Raw genomic sequence first — 13,227 nt, 5'->3', positions numbered from 1 at the left:
AAACACCACAACGCTTTTTCAGGTTGAAGCTGAATTTTTCAGATTTATGAGGACATTAAGATTACGTCATTTTTTCACGAATATTGTTCCTCCATCAGATATCACCAGTACTACCACTATCAATCCATTCAAACCACGAAGCAACTTTATTCCTCCAGTTTCTCATAAAATCTTGGATTCGTTTGAGCTGTTAGTTCTCAAGGATTTATCAAATTTAAAATACCAATCTAATAAATTCAGCAACATCACCAAACTTGACAAAACACTCATCAAATCCTTAGCCAATAACCCGGACATTACCATGCAACCAGCTGACAAAGGTGGAGCTGTCGTAGTTATGGATACGTCGTATTACCAAGCGAAAGTTGACACTCACGTATCTGACGACAACACGTACATGCAACTTGTCAATGACCCCACAATACAACTACAAAATATCCTCCAGGACTTACTAAAAGAAGCCATTAGTCATGACTGGATTTCAGAGCAAACTCAAACCTATCTCACTACCATAAATCCTAGAAGACCAAAATTGTACATGATACCAAAAATGCACGAAAATGCTTTGGACCCACTATTTCGTCCCATTGTGTTGGGATGCGGATCAATCTTTGATCCCATGGGAAAATTCTTGTACTATTACATGCAACAATTTGTACAACAAAGGTCTTCATATGTTAAGGACACACCACACTTCCTTCAAAAACTGGAAACATTTGTTGGAACGGATATCTCTGGAATGTTGTTATGTACAGTTGATGTCACTGCCCTCTACACATCTATACCACATCAAGCTGGTCTTGAAGCTATTGGGCCCGATTCACAGAACTAACTTAAGACAAAATCCTAAACTTACTACCATTTTGGTATTCACAGAAGGCACTTACTCATTTTGGTATTCACAGAAGGCACTTACTCATTTCGGTACTCACAGAAGTTAGGAGTCCTAACTTTAGGACTCCTAAATGCCTTCTGTGAATACCGAAAGTCTTAAAATTAGGATTTTTCTCAGTTTAGGAGTAGTAAAGTTAGGACTCCTAACTTTAGGACTCCGAAATGCCTTCTGTGAATACCGAAAGTCTTAAAATTAGGATTTTTCTCAATTTAGTAGTAGTAAAGTTAGGACTCCTAACTTTAGGACTCCTAAATGCCTTCTGTGAATACCGAAAGTCTAAAAATTAGATTATTCTTATGAACATCATTTTGTTATTGACCACATACACAAACATTTTGCTGGTTCATTGAGCTATGTATAGGTCAGTTGAAATGAGTCCCATGTTCATATGTTTGACATCATACACATTTATCATTTGCAAGAAAGGTGATGGGTCTTTTTTTCTTTATTTTCTTTTTTCATTTGAAACCTTTCCATTCGCCGGGGAGGAGTGGGGCCAACCATGCTATGGCAATTCTGTGTTTTGCTAACACTTGCCTCAAAAGTACGAACTTGTAAGATGGCGGCCGCAGCAGTGGCCGGTTAAGCTGGTGCTCCTCATCTCCCTTACCTCTGCGGGTTTCCTCGTTGTACGGGAGTCAATGGCGATTTAAGGCAGTTAAGGCGGCTTTACGAGCAGTGAGTACGGCGGAAGATATCTCCGGTGCTGTCCTTTTCACTCCGTTTATACTCCGTTTATACTTCCCTCAACACTCGATATTCGTTATCGTATACCGGTCCGTCCCGCTATCCTGCTACCTGCTACCTGGCTGTTCGTGGTCTTTCTCAGAGTTGCTCTCACCTGGCTGAATCGGAGGATTGGCGGTGCTGACAGCCTTTGCTCTGGGCTGCCTGACGTGCACGGCATTCACTTCTGCTGGAGTCTGCTGGAGTTTTGAGCAGGCAGAATGGCTGGGAAGAATCAGCATCAGCGGTCAGGACGGAACAGAGGTAACGCCCAAGGGACAGGTACGCCACCGAGAACACGGCAGACGGCGGCTGGAGGGAGGCCGGTGGAGAGAGCAGAGAGGGTGGGAGACGGACTGGCCGATCCCTCAGACAAGCAGCAGGAGGTAAATGGAGCAATCAATCTGTCTAATGCTGCTAGGGTGGCGGCTGAAGCGCCGGATGAGAGTGCGGCATCACAGCATATCCCCGCAATGTTTAAACTAAAAAATGCGCCACGTAAGGGGCAAGGTATGATTAAGGATCCTACCCCGGTAGTGGTGGGAACACAGGAGAGTACAGATACTTGTGAATCTCAGATCATTAAAGACATATCGGCAACATGCACTGTAGATAGTCCAGAGAGCAGGATTCTGGGAGATGGAGTTCTGGAGAGCGCTGAGCAGTTACTATCTCATTCGAAGGGCGACGTCGACGTGGTGAAGCAGTCTACTCGGCAGGATGGTAGGGGGTTGGTGAATAACCTATCTGACTTGCCCGATAAGAATTCAATTGTGGAAGATTTTTTTTCATTATCAGATAGGTCCTCGAATGAGAGTGCAGTACAGGACTGGCTCGATGGGACAAGTTTGATGCCTGAGGAAGAGGTCCTTGGGAATTCTGCTGAGCTCCTGGGGCAGCTCGATGGGGAGCTTAGATCTGAGACTACGAGAGGCTCGGAGGCCTCGTCTACTTGGGATGAACGGAGTTCACCTAATTTTGCTGGGACGGCCGTAGCGGGCGAAGTCCCTTTTCAGGGAGCGGCTCCAACAACAGAAGGAAAATCGGCAGCTGGAGAGATTACCTTAGCAACAATATATGACCTTATAATGACGCACAGGGCAGAGACTCAGGCTGGTCTAATCCGTACCCAGAATGCCTGTAAGCGCTTACAGAATGCTGTGAGAAGAGTTGCCAGATCTTGTTCAGATATTGGCATAAGGATGAACGAGGCGGAGACTAGGATCTCTACGGTGGAGGACGAGCTAGGGGCTCAAAAGAAAATAGTGGAATCCTTTAAAGAAGATAGGGGTGATGTCCAATTGAAACTTATTGATTTGGAAAATAGACTTAGACGCAATAACCTGAGAATATTAGGTGTGCCGGAGAAGAAAGAGGGATTGGATCCGTTGGAATTTGTGATTGAACTGCTAACAGAAGCCTTTCCGGACCTGGGACATTGGGAGTGGCGGAAGGAAGTTCAAAGGGCTCATAGATTCCCTTTTGTGCAGAAGAAAGTACAAAACATAGACTAGCCTAGGGCTATCTTGATTTCCTTGAATAACTTTCGTGCAAGAGAAGAACTGTACGATCTGGCACGACCGAATAAACGGAGAAAGGCTAAAGGGTGTGAATTCTTTGTTCGGCCAGATTTTTGCCAGCCTACCGTAGAACTTCGTTGGAGGCTTAGACAGCTTATCCCGTTGTTTCAGTCCAAAGGTTGTCAGGTGTTTCTGCAAAATCCGGCTAAACTGAAGGTGGTCAGGGGTGGCCACAGTCAGTTTTTCACATCTGAAGTCAAGGCGAAAGAGTATCTTCAGTCTATTTAAGTATCTTTTTTTTTTCTGATACTGGCTGCATTTTGTTTATGAATCAATAATGTATGAGTAGGCCGATACATGGACATTAATTGACATTAATTGACTTTAGTGTGCCTCTACTGGTTTTCTGTTTTTTTTGGGGGGTCAATATATTTCAGGTTAGGGTCAGGGGGGGGTTGGTGGTGGAAAGGGGTGTAAAAGATTCTGCGAGGAGGAAAGATTCTATGTTTAAGGTTAATTTGGTCTATGATAAGAAAGGAGGCATACAGAACAGGCAGGATTTAGTTGCCGGACCACAGCAATTGTATTGTGATATATTTATTTTTTTGATAAGAATTATGCAGCTTACGAAAGTAGTATATAAAAATGGCTTTGGAGATATAATTTGGGAATGTTAAGGATTCTAGATGAGGAAATTAATATGTTGTACACTAAATATCTGTGGGCTGAACAATTTTAGGAAAAGACGGGTGTTGGCCAGGATTATAGGTTCCTGTTCCTGGGATTTGTTATTTCTACAGGAAACTCATATAGCGTGGTCCAATAGGGCTTGGCTGGGCACGCTTGGGCTTGATCTAGTAGCTTGTACATCCCAATCTGTTAATATAAAGGGAGTGGCAATATTGGCTAAGAAAGGGTTGATGGAGGTAAGGAAGCAAAAGGTAGATAGGCTGGGACGATGGGTTATGATCGAGGTGGCTATATCTCACCAAGTTATTACACTTTGTTCAATATATGGGCCAAATTTGGATGCCCCTGAGATTTTCCAGGAGATTAGTTCAGAACTTTCACTGTATCCACAGCCTATGATAGTATGTGGCGACTTAAATATTCACCTCCCGTCTGGTTTTAATTTGAGATCACCCGAAATTTATATGGGAAGGAAGCCGAGAGGGTTTAGAGGTCTGCAGGCGTTCGTTTATGATCAAGGGCTTTATGATGCCTGGGTTGAGCTTAATCCTGGCCAAGATGGGTATACATTTTTTTCTGCTCCGCACCGAAAGATGGCACGATTGGATTATTTTTTGGTTTCTGATATTATTTTATCAAAGTCATCTATAAGGATTTTACCTAAAATAATATCGGATCATAACCCGGTGATATTAGAATTTGAGTGTACTGGCTTAATGTCTACGACAAGGAAATGGACATTTGACAGAAGGCTTCTTCTTAATGAAGATTATTGTAGCTGGATGAAGAAATGGATTCTTGAATTTCTTCAGATGAATATAGGTTCTGCAAGGGCTGATGTTGTCTGGGATACACTGAAGGCGGGGGTGAGAGGGGAGACACTTAGGTTTGCAGCAAGGAAACGTAAAAATGATCGTTTGGAGTTTTTAAAGGTCTTGGTGGTTCTATCCCAGGTGGAGCAGAGATTGGTTCAAGAAATAAAAGTTGGGGGCAGGATTAAGGAGGTACAGGCGGAAGTTGCAGCTACTCGGGCGAAAATATATCAGGAATTTGCGGATGTGGCGGCAGCAAACTATCAGGTACATAGGAATCAGTGTTATGAATATGGGGAGAGGGTTGGGAGAGTTCTCGCTAATAGACTACGTCAAAGAGAGGCCTGTTCTAGGATAGTTAAAATTAAAGATATGGATGGAAAACTTGTAGAGACACCATTTCTGGTTCAGGGTGCCTTTAAAAAATACTACGAAACATTATATATGGCTGAACCAGTCTTGACCCCGGAGAGCTATCTCCAAAAAATGGCCTGTGTAGGTTTAGGTGATATGGATAAGGATTGGTTGTCAGACTCCCTTTCGTGGGAGGAGATAAAAACAGCAATGCTTTCACTATCTCCAGGGAAGGCGATGGGACCGGATATGATTCCTTTGGAGTTTTATGTTAAGTTTAGAGAGCCTTTAGAGGAGATAATGATGCTAGTGTTTCAAGGAGCGTTTGAAGGGGTACCTCCAGCATCCTGGTCTCAGACAGTAATTGTGGTTTTTCCAAAAAAGGGAAAGGACCCTCTCGATCTATCCTCGTACCGACCAATATCTTTAATTAATACGGATAATAAAATTTATTCAAAATGTCTAGCTAAAAGACTGGGGGTAGTCATCCCTCCATTAGTTTCATTACGTCAGCATGGATTTATTGCAGGGAGGGGGACCACGGACCATGTTAGACGGGTTATTTCTGTATTTGATTGGGCACAGGCAATGAGTCTACCTGTTGGTGTTGCCTTTTTGGATGCTGAAAAAGCATTTGATAGGGTGTCTTGGGAGTTTCTTTGGGCAGTGATGAGGTGGAAATCGTTTCCGGATGGTTTTATACGGGCGATATGCTCAATGTATCGGGCTCCAGGGGCAACAATACGGCTGATTGGAGAGGAGTCACAGAGATTTTCGATAAACAGAGGCACCCAACAGGGTTGTCCCTGTTCTCCACTTCTATTTGCTTTGTTTATTGACCCTCTCATATGTAGTCTGGAGGCGGACCCCGAAATTAGACCAGTAACAGCGCATTCATACTCTGTTAAGGTCCTGGCATATGCTGATGATCTGGCTGTTTTGTCCAGTGATATGAATAAGGCACTGCAAAGAATTGAGGTCATAACAAAAATGTTTGGGGCAGTGTCTGGTTACAAGTTAAATCTGGGGAAAACCCAGGTGCTACATACAGAAGTCGGACTAGTATCTGGAATGGAGGTAGTCACGGAGGCTAGCTATTTAGGTATAATTATCTCACCTCAAATTCAAACTATCCCTGAAAGAAATGTGGAGCCGTTGATCGCGTCCGTTAGTAAAACGCTGGAACGGTTAGACCGGCTCCATTTGTCATTGTATGGAAGAGGTAATGTCCTAAAAATGTCTATTTTCCCAAAATTTCTCTACCTCTTCCGGGCTATTCCAATCCTTTTTTCCAGATTGCTGTTTACTAAAATAGAACGAATGTGCACACGTTTTTTATGGGGATACCATCGATCAAGAAGAGCAATGAAATTCCTCTATCTCCCAACGGAACGAGGAGGTTTGGCTCTCCCAAATTTTTATTTGTATTATTGCGCAACATTACTTCAATTTATGGGTGTGTTGGTATGTGGCCCGATAGCAGTCCTGGATGTTGCTTTTTCTCCTTCAATATATGAATGGTGTCTTGGTGATTCAGCACAAGGCTTATTGTTGAAAATTTTGGAGCCAAGCTATTACAAAAAAACTAGGTTTAAAATAATTCAGGCAGCTTATTTAGTCTGGAAGGCGTTACGTAAGCAGCTGCATATTCCGAGTATCTTACGGGAAACACCATTAGATGCTATGGGTATTTTACCTGGGATATTTCATGACGCGGTCATGCGGAGGTGGGCCCGTTATGGTGTTAAAAGAATTGGGGATCTGTTAGTGCAGGGAGAGATGAGTTCGTTTGCAGCTTTACAGGGCAGGTTTAATGTTAGAAATGCTGATTTTTTTAAATATTTGCAGCTGAGAAGTTTTCTTCAGGGTGCAATTACGGGGGGTAGATGTCAGATTCGACAGATTTCTATTTTGGAGTTAATGCAACAGAATTCCAAAATACGTCAGATTTATACGGAGCTTATGGGTATGCAACGGGATGATATGGCTAGGCAGGAAGCAATATGGAAGGAGAAACTATCAGTTAGTAATTTAGACCTAAAGTTGGTCACCCAAATTGCTGGTTCTATTTTGCTGTCTGGTGGTCTTAAGAGCCAGTCATATATGGCTCTGTTTAATTTGTATTATACTCCTGCAAAGATATCGAAATGGAAGTGTGGGAGGGGTGATAAATGTGCAAGATGTGATCTCCATGCTGCAGATTCAATTCATATGTTTTTTTCCTGCCCGGCCCTTCAGCCTCTGTTATTAGAGATAGAGGAGTTTATGAGTCAATATCTGGGGGTACAGATAACTATTACAGCGAGTCTGGTATTGTTTGGAGTCGAATTTGAATCTACCTCAAACCCGATTGGATTACTGGTGCCTCATAGAGGCTTTAAGTTTATGTCTATGTCGGTTTTGAGGCTATGTATAACGTCGCAGTGGCTTGATCCGGACCCCCCATCCTTTTGTGGTTGGAGGGCTAGGATAATCTCAATTTTTAATATTGAATCAGCCCTGTATAAATTAAAAGGTCTCTCAAAGAAAAAGTTAGGGGCTCAGATATGGGAGCCAATGAGAAAATGGATACAATAATGATGGTTATAATTTGGCTATATGGTTTTATGTATGTATTACCCTGCTTTGTTTCTGTTGTTTACAAGAGAAATATTTGTATATTTTTTATTCTCTTTTTATATTTTATTTTATTATGTATGTCTTCCTCGCTGAATCAATAAAAAAATTAAAAAAAAAAAAAAAAAAAATGAAACCTTTCCATTCACGTATTAACTCTAGTTTCTTTTTTTTTTTTCATTCTATATAAGTGTGATCTCTGCATGTTAAATTAGATAGATGTCCCTTATCAGTTACCGTGTTCATCCTTTGTCAACTGATCACCACATTTTCAGATCTTTATTTTTTTTAATGTGTTTATCTGCTTTTTGCCCATTCCATCATGTCTGTGATTTGGTATACTACTCGCCGTGGTTTACCGTTTTTACCCCCTTAGTTTATTGTCTTTAATCCACCATTGGTGGCCCATTTACTTATTTTACACGATCTCTCCGTCACCTCATTCACTTAGCTGACCCCTCTTCTTTGTACCTCTGGTTGTATATCTCTAACTTTCTATTTTTTGTATCATCATCTTTATTCAGCACTCCTTTCGCATTGGGTAGTTTATTTTCTTTTTTAAACTACCGTCAGTCCTTCGTCTCTGTTCATCACTATACGCATACTTCCGGCTCCGGTCCCCTTTCGACTTTTAAATTCACTGCATCGCTTGTTGCAAGCTACACTGTTTCCCTCATCCACGCAACACGTCCTGAAACGTTCGATCATGTTCACCTTCTTACATTGGTAAGTTTAGTGTTCATCCTTCGTTTTTCACTTTTCATATTAGACCCTCCAAACCGAGAGTCTCTTTACTCTGTCATTTTCATGACTTGGTTCACCTCTTGGAGTGACTTATTTGTTTATTTTCCGTTCATTCTTTCTTCTACCCATACCCACTCCATTGGTAATCCTAAATTCATCTTTATTTTCAACTCATATTCACTCTTTTGATAACTACACTGGGTGCTCCCAAAATAAACTTTTTTGCCATCCGATAATATTGTGCACTTTTGCACCAACTAACCTTGTCACATCCAAACAATACCAGCCTTTATCAACTACTGTTTTGTGAACATCGCCCACCAGTACTTACAATATGAGTAACTTCAGTATATTTGTTTTAGGTCATTGCCCCTGACGAAGGGACTTTTTCTGTCCCGAAATCCATTGGGCCGCTCGCTAATAAGTGGAAAAAGAAATGTATCACTCATCATTTTTTGAATTACTTTGTCATTAAGTTCATGTTTGCTAAATCAAGAATGATTAATGTAATGCAATGTAAGGATTGTAAAAACTTATTTGTTATCATTGGAATTTGATCTTTTTGGTATGTCATGTTGCATTGTACTATAAATTACCCTAAATGTTTGATTACACATTTATTTGGTTTTGATTACTGTGGTTTCAATTGTGTTTGTCACATACAAACTTGTGAACAGTGCACGGTACCTAGTAGGTATTCCTATTAGATCCTTTTGTTTCACGTTATTTATCCGAATTGACAGCGGATATAGTACCCTAGCACCCCTTATTCTAGTAAACTAACATTTTGTTAATAACAGACTATCTAGGTGTGCACCTTGATCCCAAATCTGTTCAAACAGACACACAACTAGCTCTGAGCACACCTAGGGACATGATGGGGGCACAGTACTTGTTGCCAATGACAGATCTGGAAGGAACAGGAGGGGACAACACAGGCCCAGACTACAACATGACAGTCCACAATGGACATTAGCCCATGCCACCCACCATGTCGTACCTTGGGGACAAAAGAATGGTGCACATTGTTTTCAGATGTCTAGGCCTCCCCAATCTGGGTGCATGCAATGGATGCATTGATGAAGGCACAGTCAGATCGGGCACACTGCCGTTCCCTCCCATGGGAATCCCAAGACTACCCCAATGCAGAATAAACCAGAAGAGCACAACTCAGAATGTTATGTGAATGCACAGCATCCAAATCACCTTTGTAAGTACAGGTAGAGCAAATGCATGCCACCGGCACCCAGGCCAGCAGCCACTTACATGCCACAGCATCACACTACCAACATCACATAGGCCAGCGCTGGCACAGGCTCTGTACACATGCAGCCACTCCCAGCCAAAGTCAGACTCCCCGAATGCTCACCCCTGGCTTGCTGCTGATGCTCCTTCAAACGTTTATCCAGCTCAGGCTGTGTCACTGCCAATATGCACCCCATTAGTGGTGTCATGCTGCGCTGTGGAAGATGCCGAGTGCGAGGAAGCAGCCCCAGGGTCATCTCCGCCACATTCTTTTCCAGCCGGCTGATGTCATCCCATCTCTTGTGGCAGTGGGTGCGCCGTCGGTTTGAGACCCCCAGGGCTCACACCTTCACTGCAATGGCTCTACACACAGCCTTACACTGGTGTACCTTGAGCTGCAGGCATGGGAGACAAGAGGGGGAAATGATCAGTGACACAGTGTCATGTACCGACATCTATCAGTATAGCAGCAAGATACAAAATCATCACATACCCAACGATAAGTCAATCAGAGACTATAGTACAGCCCACATGGGACCCCTGCATGGGAAAAGCTGATGTTAAAGCATGCAGGTGTGAGGAGGAACACAGTGCCTGCACATCTCACACACATGCATGATGCCAGCATTGAAACACCCATGTAGCCTGCCCACATCTTGAGCCCATTGTTGGCTTCAGCAACACATACATCACATGTCAACCTGTGTTTGGGGGATCACTGACAAAATATCGAGAAGGAGAATATCGACCTACAAAAATATCGAGGAAAAAATATAGAATGCCAAAATATCGAAGCCCTATCTCCAAACAGGTAAGTACAAAAATATAGAATCCAAAATATCGTTGTAAAAAATATAGTTAGTCAAAATATCGAAATTTTTAAATGTCTTAAAAGTAATGTAAAATTAATGAAATAATACATACAATTAACTGAAACATACTTAAAAATACTTAAATAACTTTAAAATTAATAAATAATTAATGTAAGTAAAACAAAAAAAATACATATATATTAACGTAATATTAATTAAAAATATTCAATATTTTTTGCGTAGGATAGCGGGCGGGTAAAATTTACTATTACCACTCCAGTAAGTGCAATAGTAGGGAAAGCGTTGGATAGCAGGAGAGTAAAAATTACTATTCCCACTCCAGAGAGTGCAACAGTAGGGAAAGCGTTGGATAGCAGGAGGGTAAAAATTACTATTCCCACTCCAGAGAGTGCAATAATAGGGAAAGCATTGGATAGCGCAGGGGTAAAAATTACTATTTCCACTCCAGAGAGTGCAACAGTAGGGAAAGCGTTGGATAGCAGGAGGGTAAAAATTACTATTCCCACTCCAGAGAGTGCAATACTAGGGAAAGCATTGGATAGCGTAGGGGTAAAAATTACTATTCCCACTCCAAAGAGTGCAACAGTAGGGAAAGGATTGGATAGAGTAGGGCTAAAAATTACTATTCACACTCCAGAGAGTGGAACAGTAGGGAAAGCGTTGGATAGCGTAGGGGTAAAAATTACTATTCCCACTTCAGAGAGTGCAACAGTAGGGAAAGCGTTGGATAGCATAGGGGTAAAAATTACTATTCCCACTCCAGAGAGTGCAACAGTAGGGAAAGCGTTGGATAGCGGGAGGGCAAAATGTACTATTCCCACTCCAGTGAGTGCAACAGTAGGGAAAACGTCAGATGGCGTAGGGGTAAAAATTACTATTACCACTCCAAAGAGTGCAACAGGAGGGAAAGCGTTGGATAGCGTAGGGGTAAAAATTACTATTCCCACTCCAGAGAGTGCAACAGTTTGGAAAGCGTTGGATAGCGGGAGGGTAAAATTTACTATTCCCACTCCAGTGAGTGCAACTGTAGGGAAAGCGTTGGATAGCATAGGGGTAAAAATTACTATTCCCACTCCAAAGAGTGCAACAGTAGGGAAAGCGTTGGATAGCGTAGGGGTAAAAATTATTATTCCCACTCCAGTGAGTGCAATAGTAGGGAAAGCGTTGGATAGCGGGAGGGTAAAATTTACTATTCCCACTCCAGGGAGTGCAATTGTAGGGAAAATAATAATTTAATATTTTATTAAAAATAAATAAATTATTAATACCCCAAAAAAGTATTAAAATGAATTACCAATCACACAATATTTAATAATTAATTAATTATAAATACCAATAATTTTTTGTAATAATTACCTATTAATAATTAATTAACAACCAATTAATTTTCAATACCAAAAAATAATAAATACAAATAATCCCAATCAATAATTAATTAATAATAAATTAATTAAAAATATACAAAAATTATTTCAATAATTAATAATTTACAATTAAATTACTTCCCACCATATTCCCCTGTAAACCCACAACCCGCTACAAATAATAAATTAATACAATTAACATATTTATCAATTAAACAATTAATACAAATTAATTACCAATTAATACAAATTATTTACCAATTAATAATTACTCAACAACCAATTAATTTTCAATACCAATTAATAATTACCTAATACCAATTAAATTACTTCCCACCCTATTCCCCTATAAACCCACAACCCGCTACAGAAGTAAAACGCAAAATTAAATTAAAAATAATTAATAATTCCTAAAAATTATTATTTAATGTACTATAATTAAATTACTTCCCACCCTAATCCCCTATAAACCCACAACCCGCTACGGAAATAAATTACACAAAAACTAAATAACATAAAATTCATTACTTTAAAAATATTCAAACATACATTCCAAAATTAATACATACTTTTAACACATATACTAACAATTAAAACACTATAAAAAAAATCGATATTTTTAATAACTATATTATGACTGTCGATATTACTTACTTCTATATTATTTCAATCGATATTTCTTACCTGATTTTCGATATTCTTCACCACTATATTTTGGCAATTCTATATTCTGTCCATTCTATATTAAAAACTCGATATTCTGTCCAGTCGATATTTTTTATTCAATATTATGTCTGTTTACCGTTTGGGGGTGGACTCACTGTGTCAAAGACTTCGCAGCCAGCAATGTCCCTGTCCTGTGAATAGTTGAATGTGTCCTGGTGGTCACATTGAGGGACATGATCTCACAAATCCAAAATGCCATTCACAAGGGCAGTTGTGTGCAAAATACAGTGCTGAGATGGCCCATAGCTGGAGTGCAATGTGAAAAGACTGATGTCCTACTCTGTAAGTTAAGTAAGGTGTCCTTGTCTTTGTAGGCTGGGACTGTGCAGGCCAGCTGGGCTCACACTGAGATGGACTACAGGGGCACACACAGCCATCCTGCCAAGCAATCACTGCCCTTACTACAGCATGAACAACCTTCTGTGCCACTGTATGGCTGTCAACACACCACAGGTCACTCATACATACATGTGCAGGGAGGGAAACCTGTGGCATTGTGTACACACACCCTTCCACTGGAGACAGCATGTCAGGCAGTGCATGACACTACCCCACACTACCAGGCACATACTGCATCGGTCCAACTACATGTGTGGCCCCCTGCCCTGCCCCACCACTGTCGAAGACTTACCATGGCATTTGGGGCACCATATAGCCTTGGGTACTGTGGGAGCACCTCGTCCACCAGGACCTCCAGCTCCT

The sequence above is a fragment of the Triturus cristatus genome, chromosome 9, assembly GCF_964204655.1.
Source record: "Triturus cristatus chromosome 9, aTriCri1.1, whole genome shotgun sequence".
In the NCBI taxonomy this organism is placed as follows: domain Eukaryota; kingdom Metazoa; phylum Chordata; class Amphibia; order Caudata; family Salamandridae; genus Triturus; species Triturus cristatus.
Note: the sequence above shows the minus strand (reverse complement) of the source record.